Genomic DNA, 13,745 nt, shown 5'->3' with positions numbered 1-13,745 from the left:
TATCATTATCAAAGCAATCATTATTGTATGTTTTTCTTATTTTGGTTCAAGACTATGCATCTGTAACCTTTGATAAGCCTTCATCACTTTGTTACAGTACTTGGTTTTGTAATGGCAAAAAATATTTGTACTATTTTGTTTTAGTTTTATATTAAATGTATTGACCTTTCTGTGACCCAATGTACTTTGTTATTTTTAATTATGTGACTGAGGAAGAACCAAAACCGACTGCTCCTTCTCTTGTATCAAAGATGTTATGTGACCTTGGAACACTCCTACCTGCAGGCTGAGGTTTGAGATAGTGGCTCACAACGCCTACGCTTCTTTCCCAGCTTCTTGGTCAGCAAACAGGTGCAAGATATGTTTACCCCTAGACCTATGACGTATGAGCATTGGAGTTAAGGATGGTCTTCTCCTCAGCCACAGCATCAGTATCTGAATCCACACTGTTGGTGAAGGAATGCTGATCCAGCTGACCAACGTTGTATAATACTTTCTATATGCATTAAAACTCTCAACTGAGACCAAACATCGTTTGTTGTTGTTCACTGAAAGATTTCCATAACAATCTGAGGTTACTTTTGATTGACGTTGGCATGAAATATAATGTGGGAAACATTGATTTCCGTTGATGGCAGTGAATGACAATGTCAGCCAGCGATGGCTGTAGCAAAGTAAAGAAGACTTATTATAGGTTGCAGTCACTCCTGGCCCACACCACGACTAGACTATTTCCATTATTAGACCAAGATGAACGAAAGTTCATCCAAATGTTGTCATTCTCTTTAATAGCTGCCTTATACTCCACAGACAGTTTTTCCTCTCCATGTTTTTGTTTTCTTTCGCTAGTATCTTCTTCATCTGCCCATGTTTCATCAGTGTGGAGATCCGCTTTCTTCTCCTCATCCCCCTTTTGATATTTTTTCAGGTCACCTGTTTGGACACTTTCACTGTCATGACTATGATGCTGGCTGGAAATCGAGTGCAGATGCTTCAAGAAAATGGAAAAACAGACAAAGTGGTACTGTTGAACAAAAAAACAACTATTTTATCAGAAAAAAGTCTGATCATATTTATACATTTTTTTTCAAAGATATCTTATCTTCATCTGACCTCTTCGCAACAATGTTACTGTGCTAACTGCTAAACTCTGACCTTCTAGAATATCACAGAGCTGGCTTGGATTAGAAGAAGTTTATTTTTCCAGAAGGTACTTTGTTTATGGTGTCAGGTGCATAAAGGCATTTTTTTTTTTATTCCTCTGGGAACCTTGTCATTTTTCGCCTCAAACAGCGGAGCTCCACCCAACCCACACCCTTGTGCCGCCAGTCAGCGAAAACATTTTTTTTAGATTAGATTCAACTTTATTGTCATTGTGCAGAGTACAAGTACAGAGACAACGAAATGCAGTTAGCGTCTAACCAGAAGTGCAAAATAGCAGAAAGTGCAATGAACAGTATATACAGGTAGTGCAATATATGAGCAGTAAGTAGTGCAGTATAACATAAGTAGTGCAGTGTAAGCAGTATATGAGTAAGCAGTAGCATTATAAGCAGAATAAATAAGTTACAGTATGAACAGTGTAGCAGCATATGAGCTGTATAGGTAATGCAGTATATATGTATTAACAGTAACATAAGGTAGATAGCAGAATAAATATAAATATGGAATGCCATATGAACAGTATAAACAGGTATGCACAGTATGTACAGATATGTGCAGTGTACTAACAGTAGTATTAAGAAAATATGAACAGTATGGACAGATATTTACAGAAGAGCAGTGGTATTGAGTAAGAGCAGGGGAGGGGAGTAATAGTGCAATTGTCCGGGGGTGGGGGGGGGGGGGGGGGTGCAGGGGTTGCAGGGGTTGGTAGGTTGTCACGTAGGTGCAGTGTTCGAGTTCAGTAGGTACACTACTTTACGTTCCACAAACAGTCTACGTTCCAAGGTAAAGTCCGATCGTTTCCATTGAAATGGTTTTGGGTTCTTTGTTTTGTTAGGAATACTAGGATATTTCATTTTTATTTCGTTTTTATTCGTCTAGGAACGTTGTCTTTTTTCGCATCAAACAGTGGACCTCTACCGCGTATTCTCTTTGATCGTGTTAGAGCGGGCGCTGTTTTGAATAATTCCAAAGCCCGCGCTCATGCGTCCGCTACGTTCCAAGGTAAAGTCCGATCGTTTCCATTGAAATGGTTTTGGGTTCCTTGTTTTGTGAGGAACTCATTTTTATTAATTTTTCCTCTGGGAACCCTGTCTTTTTTCGCCTCAAACAGTGGACCTCTCCCGCGTATTTTCTTTGATCGTGTTAACACATCTCCAAATGTTACGTACAGTGGGGGAAATAATTATTTGATCCCCTGCTGATTTTGTTAGTTTGCCCGATTACAAAGAAATGAGCGGTCTATAATTTTTATGGTACTTTTATTTTAACAAATAGACACAGAATATCAAAAAAAAAAGTCCAGAAAAACATATTATATAAAGTTATAAATGAATTTGCATTTGATCGAAGGAAATAAGTATTTGATCCCCAAGCAAAACATGACTTAGTACTTGGTGGAGAAACCCTTGTTGGCAAGCACAGAAGTCAGACGTTTCTTGTAGTTGGTCACCAGTTTTGCACACATCTCAGGAGGGATTTTGGTCCACTCCTCTTTACAGATCCTCTCCAAATCCTGAAGGTTTCAAGGCTTTTGCTTGGCAACTCGAAGCTTCAGCTCCCTCCGCAAATTTTCTATAGGATTAAGGTCTGGAGACTAGCTAGGCCACTCCATGACCTTAGTGTGCTTCTTCTTGAGCCATTCCTTTGTTGTCTTGGCCGTATGTTTTGGGTCATTGTCATGCTGGAAGACCCATCCACGACCCATCCTCAGTGCTCTGGCTGAGGGAAGGAGGTTCTTGTCCAAGATCTTACGGTACATGGCCCCGTCCATTGGCCCCTCAATGCAGTGAAGTCGTCCTGTACCCTTAGCAGAGAAACAACCCCAAAGCATAATGTTTCCACTTCTGTGTTTGACAGTGGGGATGGTGTTCTTGGGATTGTAGCATTCAGCATTTCTCTCCCTCCAAACACGAAGAGTCGAATTTATGCCAAAGAGTTCAATTTTGGTCTCATCTGACCACATCACCTTCTCCCAAGCCTTCTCTGAATCATTTAAGTGTTCATTGGCAAACTTCAGATGGGTCCACTGCTTCACATGTGCCTTCTTGAGCAGGGGGACCTTGCGGGCACTGCAGGATTTCAATCCGTTACGGTGTAGTGTGTTACCAATGGTTTTCTTGGTGACTGTGGTCCCAGCTGCCTTGAGATCATTACCAAGCTCCTCCCGCGTAGTTCTGGGCTGATCCTCACCTTTCTCATGATCATCCTTACCCCACGAGGCGAGATCTTGCATGGAGCTCCAGGCCGAGGGCGATTGATGGTTATTTTGTATTTCTTCCATTTTCTAATAATTGCACCAACAGTTGTCTCCTTCTCACCAAGCTTTTTGCTGATGGTCTTGTAGCCCATTCCAGCCTTGTGCAGGTCTACAACTCTTACCCTGATGTCCTTTGAATGTTCTTTGGTCTTGCCCATGGTGGTGGAGAGGTTGGAATGGAAGAGATTGATTCTATTGACAGGTGTCTTTTATACCCATAACAAGCAGAGATTAGGAGTACTTTCTTAAAGTGACAGGAGTAATCTGTGTGCCTCATGGGCATATAACCGGTCTGTATGAGCCAGAATTCTTGCTGGTTTGTAGGGGATCAAATTCAAATCAATTTATAACTTTATATAATGTGTTTTTTCTGGACTTCTTTGTTGATATTCTGTCTCTATTTGTTAAAATAAAAGTACCATAATCATACCATAAAGTACCATCAAATAATTATTTCCCCCACTGTATAGGCCTAATATCTAGACCGTTGATGGGCACACTTGTTACTTGTCGCTTTCAGAACCCTGGACTGGGCTCGGGCTGTATAATCATATAGTTCCGTTAATTAGCCTAGCCTACTTTCCGTGATTTAATGTGACTTTTGTAGTGTGTTATAGCCTCTGCACTGATGCTATTTATTTCACATTTAAAATAATACAATTGATAAAACCTGATTAAACTTTCCTACAAGTTAACGATGTGCCGAATGCTTGTATTTTGATTAAACATGCAAGTTATTGAAGACACGTGTCTGTCTCATCTTTTTACTTTGTTGCAGTATAGGCGTTCTGTGTCGCGCTGAAGCGTATGAAGTGTATTCAGTTATGGGGTTTACTGTACATACTTTTTCTCTGCACTGTTCCTGCTGCAGAGGATGCGTAAACGATTTTCCCATGTTGTTTTTTGGTTGTGGTCTGTGTTTATACATTTAGGCTATTAGTTGTATCCTACTTTTCAGTTTTACAAGTCAAATCTTATGACAGATGAGATGGCACTTCAACCGATAAAATGCAGGTACATTTTGATTACTGCTGCACTACGATACCCATAGATAGACCCAATACATTGGTAACTGCACTACTTATACAGCTCATATACTGCTTATACTGTTCATACTGCATTCTATATTTATTCTGCTTATAATGTTACTGTTAATACATATATTGCTTATACTGCACTACTTATACTGCTCATATACTGCTTATACTGCTCATATACTGCTTATACTGCACTACTTATACTGCTCATATATTGCTTATACTGCTCATATACTGCTTATACTGCACTACTTATACTGCTCATATACTGCTTATACTGCACTACTTATACTGCTCATATATTGCTTATACTGCTCTACCTGTATATATTGTTCACATTGCACTTTTCTGCTTTTTTGCACTTCTGGATAGACGCTAACTGCATTTCGTTATCTTTGTACTTGTACTCTGCACAATGACAATAAAGTTGAATCTAATCTAACACCTATTTATTGTCATGTTTTGATGGCATGTTGTTCATTCTCATGTTATGATTTAGTTTGTGATTATACACACGTTTTTAGCGTGATGATAGAGACCCACTACCAGACAAGTACAAAACATACACAAGTCACATGCAAATCCCTGCACTGCAGACGACAGACAACAACTGTCTCTGTACAACTAGTCCTGGACCTCCACTAATAGACAGATACAAAGAGAGCAGCATACAGTAGCAGCAGAGCCCAGAGGCGAGGCAAGGCAAGTTTATTTATATAGCACATTTCATACACAGAGGCAATTCAAAGTGCTTTACGTAAAATAGATAAAAAGGAAAGAGCATGAAAAAAAAATTAGAATAAAAACGCATAAAAGACATAAAAAAAGAATAAAAGTCACAGTGCATTTTAGGGTCACAGTGCAATTATTAGCGCCAATTTAGTTTCAATTTAAGGCAAAAGCGAAGCCCTTTTTTTTTTTAAGCCCATTTTTGAAAGTAGCCAGTGTTGGGGCTTATCCTAGATCTATGTGTAACATAATAACTGAGAGACCTGCAGCAGGGCAGGTCCTCATCACTGGCTGTCTGCTTTGAGCTGGTTGTCGTTGGACTCCTGGCAGCGGGACAGCAGCTTGAGTTTGATGGGCCGTATGGGCATCAGAGTGTTCTGTAGGTCCATCTCAATGGGGATCTGGTGAGAGTTGACACACAGTTAAAGTATTGTAGCGAACGGCGGGGCAGAGCAGCTTGCCTTAAGCGGGTATCGAACTCGCAACCTTCCGCTTACAAACCGGCCGCGCTAGCCACAACACCAAGAGAGTTAACTCCCTTGGCGGAGCTGCTAACGGGCCTTACACAGGGTCGTTACAGTATGAAGGAACGAGTAAAACAGATGTCAGCGTTACACTATGAATGTTACCTAATACAGTGTCACTGTTACGTTCGGGTAGCATTGCACTATAAATTCAAATAAACTCAAACTCCTGGACAACGTCTCTTGGGTCGACATACATTAAAATGGCCCTATGAAGTCTCGAGGGAGTTTTGCAGAAATACAAATAGCTTTTTTTTAAATCTCACACTTCCATCATTTAGTTACTAAATTTTAGTAGGTAGCCTATACTGAGGATGATTGGCGCCTAGTACTGAAAAATGCAATCTGGGAAATTAAATGGGGAGTACATACTCATGCAGTACGCAAGTACAGAATTGTAGTATGGGGGTTCAAACCCGGGTCTCCCATGTGGAAGACACAAACGCTACTATTAAGCCAAGAGGACATCCTCAAGGTCTGAGGGCGACACTTCAGTTTACATGTCTCAGGCAGGGCTACCTCATCACGCGAGTGTGATTCCAAAATCACCTCTGCTACATATAGAAACGCAACAAAGTCATAGGTACAAAATTATATTTACAATCATTGTATCATTATTTTGTCTCACCTCTGTCTCTTTGCAGACGGTGAAGTTGAACCTCTGTAGAATCTCCACCATCGCCAGTTTCATCAATACCAGAGCGAATCGCATCCCGATACAGTTCCGTGGGCCCAACCCGAACGGCATGTAGGTGTATGGGTCGATGCTCTCCTTGTTCTCCTTACTGAACCTACACACGGAGAGTTCAGAGGAGGAGGGGTTAAAGAACATATCAATTAAATCACAGTAATATGATGGTTATACATGGTTGAAGAAACCTGTTTGTGTTTGGTCGTCGCATTTAGGTTTGTTTTATGGTTGTTTGTGGAACACTGCTCTTATCGTTGCTGTTGTGATTGATATTGTGGTTGTGGTTAAGATGTGGCCCATTACCTCTCTGGTTTGAACTCCTCTGGGTCTTCCCACACATCGGGGTCACGGTGCAAGGTCCAGATGGGTAACATGACAACCATACCCTTGGGGATGGTGATGCCGCTGATCAGTGAACCGCAGAGACACCAGGGGGCCAAGCACCAGGAAGGTGAGCAGCAGAGACACCAGGGGGCCAAGCACCGGGAAACCAGTCCAGACCCCGCCATGGCAACTGGTACGGATTTCCAGGCGCTGATAGCGCAGCTCGTGGACCTCAATGTCAAGCAGCAAGCCCGCCATGAGGAGCTCGTCGCCGGCCTGCTGGCCAAGGGCCAGCACAAGTCCGCCACTCCGGCCCAATTCCTGGTCAAACAAACGGGGGACGACGACGTGGAGGCGTACCTCCAGATGTTCGAGAGGACAGCACAGAGGGAAGGCTGGGCCCCCGATCAATGGACAGGCCTGGTGGCGCCATTTCTGTCAGGCATGGCCCAAAGTTGCTATCAGGACCTCTGCGCGGGCGGGCTTGTGCCATACCCAACCTTGAAGACGGAGATCGTCAAGCGGCTCGGCCACACCCTTTTGACCCGGGCCCAACAGCTCCACGAGTGGACCTTCGACCCGGCCGCTTCCCCCCGGACCCAGATGCACGAACTGACTCGGGTGGCCAACAAGTGGTTGGTATCTGACCCCCCTTCCCTGGGGCCGGTGGAGAGGGTGGTCATGGACCGATATATGAGGGCGCTGCCCTACGAGGCCCGGAGGTATGCGTGCCAGAACAACCCCCAGAGCGCCGAGCAGCTGGTATCCCTGGTGGAAGGCTACCAGGCCGCCCAGGGCGTGATGAGGGTGGCCCGGACACCGAAAAGAATCCCGCCCCTGTTACCGACGAGTCGCCCGGAGGCGACGGCCGACCGGAGACGCTGTTTCTCCTGTGGTGAGGTGGGTCATCTGTCCTGGGCCTGCCCCCACGCCCAGGAGGCGTCCATGCCCTCGGCGAGCGACCCCGGACGTCCCTGCGGGCTTCTGACGGCCTGTTGGGCTCAGCCGACTGGAACACCCCCGATCACCCCGGTGCGCATCAATGGGCAGGACGCCACGGCGCTCCTGGACTCGGGTAGCGCGGTGACGCTCGCCCGGCCCCAGTACACCCAACGGCCCTACCTACCCGAAACCCTCGCCGTAACCTGCATCCATGGGGAGACCAGGCATTACCCCACTGCCCACGTCCGGCTCCAAACCACCCGGGGCGTCTTCCAGGGGACGGTCGGAGTCGTCCCGGAGCTGCCCGTGGAGGTGCTGATCGGGAGGGACACTCCCCTATTCCAGGAACTGTGGAGCCACATGACCCGAGAAGACCCGGCCCGGGGGGCCCACCGAGGGAAGAGAACCCCACGACCGCCCAAACTGTGCGCCGTGAACGAGGAGGGAGCGGGAGACTCCACGGACCCCATCTCCGAGGGCGCCGGCAGCGCCGCCGCAGAACGGGCCTTCGCTGAGACCCAAGCCGTTGTCACGGACAGCGACTCACCCTCCCCTGACGATGGCGCCGACTTAATGGGGATGTTCCTGGAGGATTCCGACGCCGCCCCACTGCCCGCCCGCCTGAAGGGGAGGTTCGGGACAGCTCAGATGGAGGACCGCAACCTAGCCAGCGTGCTGCAGCAGGTGAGCGTGGTTGATGGGCAGCTGATGGACGGGGTAAGGGACTTGCCAAACCCACATTTTGCCATTAAGAACAGTCTAATGTATCGTATGAACATGACTAACGGGGCCAGACAGGAACAGCTAGTGGTGCCCAAAGCCTATATTCCCTCAGTTCTCCAGATGGCCCACACCCACCTCCTGGGAGCGCACCTGGGGGTAGCGAAAACCCTGGACCGGATTCAGGCACGGTTCTACTGGCCCGGAGTGAAGAAAGCGGTGGAGACTCACTGTCGGCAGTGCCCCGAGTGCCAAATGGTGGCGCCCCGTCCCCATGTACGAAGCCCCTTAATCCCCCTCCCTATTATCTCTGTTCCTTTAAGCCGCATTGCGATGGACCTGGTCGGGCCCCTCCCCAAGAGCAGCAGTGGGTACCAGTACATCTTGGTGATAGTGGACTACGCAACCCAGTACCCCGAGGCCATTCCCCTCCGCACCATGGCCACCAAGGGTATCGCCAAGGAGCTGGTGGTAATGTTCACGCAGGTCGGCATCCCCGACGAGATCTTAACTGACCAGGGCACCCCATTTATGTCAAATATTATGAAGGATGTGTGTCGACTCCTGCGCATAAAGCAAATTCGCACTTCAGTATACCACCCCCAAACAGACGGCTTAGTGGAAAGGTTCAATCAGACATTAAAACAGATGTTAAAAAAGGTGATGGAGTTGGATGGGAGGAATTGGGACCAGCTCCTCCCATTCCTGATGTTTTCCATACGTGAGGTGCCCCAGGCTTCCACGGGGTTTTCACCCTTCGAGCTGCTGTACGGGAGACGGCCCCGAGGACTGCTAGACCTGGCTAAGGAGGCCTGGGAGCGCCAGCCATCCCCCCACCGCACGATGGTCGAGCACGTGGAGGAGCTCCGGGAACGGATGGCCACCCTGTGGCCCCTGGTAAGGGAACACATGGAGACCGCACAGGCCCGAACCTACAACAGGGGGACGCAGCCGAGGGAGTTTGTGACGGGAGGCAAGGTCCTTGTCCTGGTACCTACCTCCGAGTGCAAGTTCCTGGCAAAGTGGAACGGGCCGTACGAGGTGATGGAGAAGGTAGGACCAGTCAACTACCGGGTAAGACAGCCGGGAAGGCGGCAGCCCACCAAGATTTATCATGTGAATTTATTAAAGAAATGGGTGGCTCCCGCCGCCATGCTGTCTGTGTCAAACCCCCTCTCCACACAGAAACCCAAGTCGGAGGACGTGCCATTCGGGGAGCAGCTGACCGAACGACAACGACACGACCTGACCGAGGTGGTCGCCAGGCACCGCGACGTCTTCTCCTCCACCGCCGGGCGCACCACCCTGATCACCCACCCCATCATAACAACCCCAGGGAAAAAGGTAAAACTCAGGCCCTACCGTATCCCCGAGGCCCGAAGGACGGCCATAACCCAGGAGGTGCAGGCGATGCTGGAGGCTGGCATCATAGAGCGGTCGCGGAGTGCCTGGAGCAGCCCCATCGTGCTGGTGCCCAAGCCCGACGGGAGCATTCGCTTCTGTAATGACTTTCGCCAGCTCAACGCGATCTCGCAGTTTGATGCCTACCCAATGCCACGGGTCGACGAGCTGATCGAGAGGCTGGGCAGGGCCCGGTACATCACCACCCTGGACCTCACTAAAGGGTATTGGCAGGTGCCCCTCGCACCTGAGGCAAGAGAGAAAACGGCGTTCTCCACCCCGGACGGACTATTTCAGTTCGTACAGCTACCGTTCGGGCTTCACGGGGCGCCGGCCACGTTCCAGAGGCTCATGGATCACGTGCTCCGTCCCCACCGCGAATATGCGGCCGCCTACATCGACGACATCATCATGCACGGAGAGGAGTGGGGGGCCCACCTGAAACAGATGGAGGCTGTGCTGCAAGCCCTACGAGAGGCGGGGCTCACCGCAAACCCAGCCAAGTGTCGGCTCGGCCTCCAAGAAGCAAACTACCTGGGGTTCACGATCGGGAGAGGGTGTGTCAAGCCCCAGGTAGGGAAAGTCGAGGCGATCCGCGGGTGGCCCCGCCCCCAGACAAAGAAACAGGTACGGGTTTTCGTAGGGCTTGCCAGCTATTATCGGCGCTTTGTTCCCCACTTCTCTTCCCTGGCAGGACCCCTCACCGACCTCACCCGCGCGCGCATGCCGGATCGGGTCGAATGGACGCCGGAGGCGGAACAGGCGTTCGCAGGGCTGAAGGAGGCACTCTGCACGGACCCAGTGTTGGTGACCCCGGACTTCCAACAACCGCTAGTGGTACAGACGGACGCATCGGAGACCGGGGTGGGTGCCGTCCTTTCCCAGCTAAGAGAAGGTGAGGAACATCCCATCATGTATATCATCCCATCATGTATATCAGTAACCAGCTTCAACACCAAACTAAGGGCAACTATCGACTCTGTAGCACCAGACAAACTGAAAAAGGCTGTGGCCAAATTTAAAAGAATTTGCAGAAAGTCTGAGCTGACAAAAACTGCAGGTCCACCTTGATATTCTTCGAGAGCATCTTTCTGCTTTTAATAAGGCAATAAAAAAAACGCCAAGCCGGATCATTTCTCAAAATTGATAATGAATCATAACAACTCAAACAGTGCTCTTTTCAACGATTGACAGCTTTCTTTGGTCGAAAATACCATGATACGTGACTCCAATCCTATTCAATGCACAGCCCTGTCCAGAAACAACTCCTAGGCTCTATCCCTAGACACTTCTGTATCCAATCCACTCAGATCTCCAAGTGTCCAGCATTTAGGAACTAGAGGTTGGTTCTGGACACGGCCCATGTGTTTGTCAAATGAGTAGAGCGCAAACCATTGGCAGTGTGGTTTATGTCAGTCTAATCAATGAAATCAATAGCTTCATTTATTAAGCACAAAATGACTGAAAGCTATATGGGGGCAGTTGTACCGACTGTGAGGAACAGTGGGCTGAAGATGTCAAACTTGAGCATTTTCTTGAAGTTGGTCACAAAGGGGTCGGAGGGGTTGTGGAGGGAGTCGATGTCGACACTGAATGAAGTACTGACGACCACATCCATACTGTATGGTCCAAAGAACCTGGAACACAACCACACAATCTCTGACCACCAGAACCACAACCACAAAATTAAAGGGGGAGTTCACTGAAATTACAAATTCACCTTATCGTCTCGGAGATAAATACTCACTCCTTTAGATCAATGGGCTCATCGTTATCAGCCGTCTTCTTCAGATTGCTGACCAAGTTACCAGAGTGCTGCTTCATGATCCTGAGCATCTGAGTTGGGAAGGATACATGGAAAAATATCATGATTGATACGTGGATTAATATGTGCAAAACATATATTAATATCATGTTTGAAACAGGAATTATTTTAATGTTTATATAGCCTGAGAATATACATCCAAACAGGATACATTATGTATATAGTCAAAGAATAAGTGACTCCAAAGATGAACTATTATTCTATACTCTGTCATCTGACCACTGAACTTATCGAAGATAAGATCAAATATACTTTATTGTCCCGGATGAAAATTTGTCTTGGATTAATTAATTAAAGTTGCTGCTTCACACAACAACAAACAACAATGAATACACACTATACACATAGTACAAATCACACACACACTCTCACACACTCTCACACACACACACACACACACACACACACGCGTCAGAGTTGTTAGTCATTCATTTATTTGTGTTGTATAAAGGAATGAATGAAAGAAGGAGAGGAGAGATGGGACTGTACCTCTTTGATCCGCCCACTGGTGAAGGAGGGAGACAGGACACTGCGGATCCGTCTCCATGCATCATCCTCAGCGATAAACACGGCGTCATACAGAGGCCCGTTGAGATAGATATTCTAGAAAAATTATTATTATTATATACTGCAAGATTAACCTAATATTAATAATGCTATAATAGCAATGATATTATCTATTTAAGGAGCCCTTATGTTTTTTTCCCCATACAACAACTTCAATTTAGCGTATTACCCTCCTGTTAGTGAAAAGGGAGTAGCATTCCTTGATGAGGATGGTTTTGATCATGGCTGTGTCCATGATACACAGGACGGGCTGACGGCCATCATAGATCCTACAGACCAGCAAAAACAAAGATAGTTAGATATACACTCACCCAACACTTTATTAGGAACACTATACTAATACTAGGTAGAGCCTCCCTTTGCTCTCAAAACAGCCTCAATTCTTCGTGACATTGATTCCTTTGAGATTCTGGTCAATGATGACATGATTGCATCACGCAATTCCTGCACATTTTTCAGGTGCACTTTCAAGATGTGAATCTCCCGTTGTGCCACATCCCAAAGATGTTCTATTGGATTCAGATCCGGTGACAAGGAAGGCCACTGAAGAACACTGAACTCATTGTCATGTTCATAAAACCAGTTTAAGACGACTTTTGCTTTGTGACATGGTGCATTATCATGCTGGAAGTAGCCATTAGAAGGTGGGTAAATTGTGGCCATGAAGGGATGCACATGGTCAGCAACAATACTTAAATAGGCTGTGGCATTCAAGCAAATATACCGTAGATAGAGACAGACAGACCCATCACAGATCCTGCACTCTTTGAAAAAGTGCTACCTAGAACCAAAAAGGGTTCTTCTTCCACTGTCCCTTTGAAGAAACCTTTTGGGTTCCATGTAAAACCCTTTCCACAGAAGGTTATACAGTACCGTGCGTAAGTAATGGGACAGTGAAGCATTTTTTCTTCTGTTTGGATTTGAAATAAAAACGTAGAGATTTTTATTTTTTATATAATGTACATATTGGTTTATCATTCAGAAATTCCAACACTTTTATGCATAATCCCCCTATTTCAGGCTACACAAAAGTGATAGGACAATTGGCTTGACAAGTGTGTTCGTCAGGTGTGTTACGTCACATAATTTGTGCAGTCTGCTATTGGTGTCTTGTCAACATGAGGACCAAAGAGATGTTATTGAAAGTCAGGGAAGCCATTATGATGCTGAAATATCAGAAAAAAAATAAACATAGCCAAAACCTTAAACCTACCAAAATCAACAGTTTGGAACTTCATTTAACTTCATTAAAAGGAAAGAAAGCACTGGTGAGCTCAGAAATCGCAAATTACCTAGTAGGCCAAGGAAGACTTCCAGTGGATAACCAAAGAATGCTCACCATAATTGAGAATCATTTATTTACATCTTGTCAGTCCAAGTACAAGTAAATGGCTCCAAACTCATTGGACAGCATTTCATCATACAGCAGGACAATGACCCAAAACATACTGCCATAGGAACTAGGGAATTTTTCAGGGCCAAAAAGTGGAAAGTTGTTGACTGGCCAAGTCAGTCTCCAGATTTAAATCCTATAGAACATGCATTTCATTTGCTCAAGAGG

At 46.5% G+C, this 13,745-nt stretch overlaps 1 pseudogene across 1 annotated transcript in view; it reads right to left on the bottom strand.

Annotated features, from left to right (window-relative positions):
* Positions 1-5,474: 5,474 nt before the first annotated feature.
* Positions 5,475-13,745, bottom strand: part of LOC310824142 (cytochrome P450 3A27-like) — a 111,643-nt pseudogene continuing 103,372 nt past the window's right edge. Inside the window, exon 12 of the transcript in view lies at positions 5,475-5,591. The product of the transcript in view is annotated as a cytochrome P450 3A27-like (transcript). The remainder of the gene's footprint in view (positions 5,592-13,745) is intronic.

This window comes from Argentina silus, assembly GCF_951799395.1.
Source record: "Argentina silus genome assembly, chromosome: Y".
Taxonomy (NCBI): domain Eukaryota; kingdom Metazoa; phylum Chordata; class Actinopteri; order Argentiniformes; family Argentinidae; genus Argentina; species Argentina silus.
Note: the sequence above shows the minus strand (reverse complement) of the source record. Positions and strands in the feature narration are given on the sequence as shown.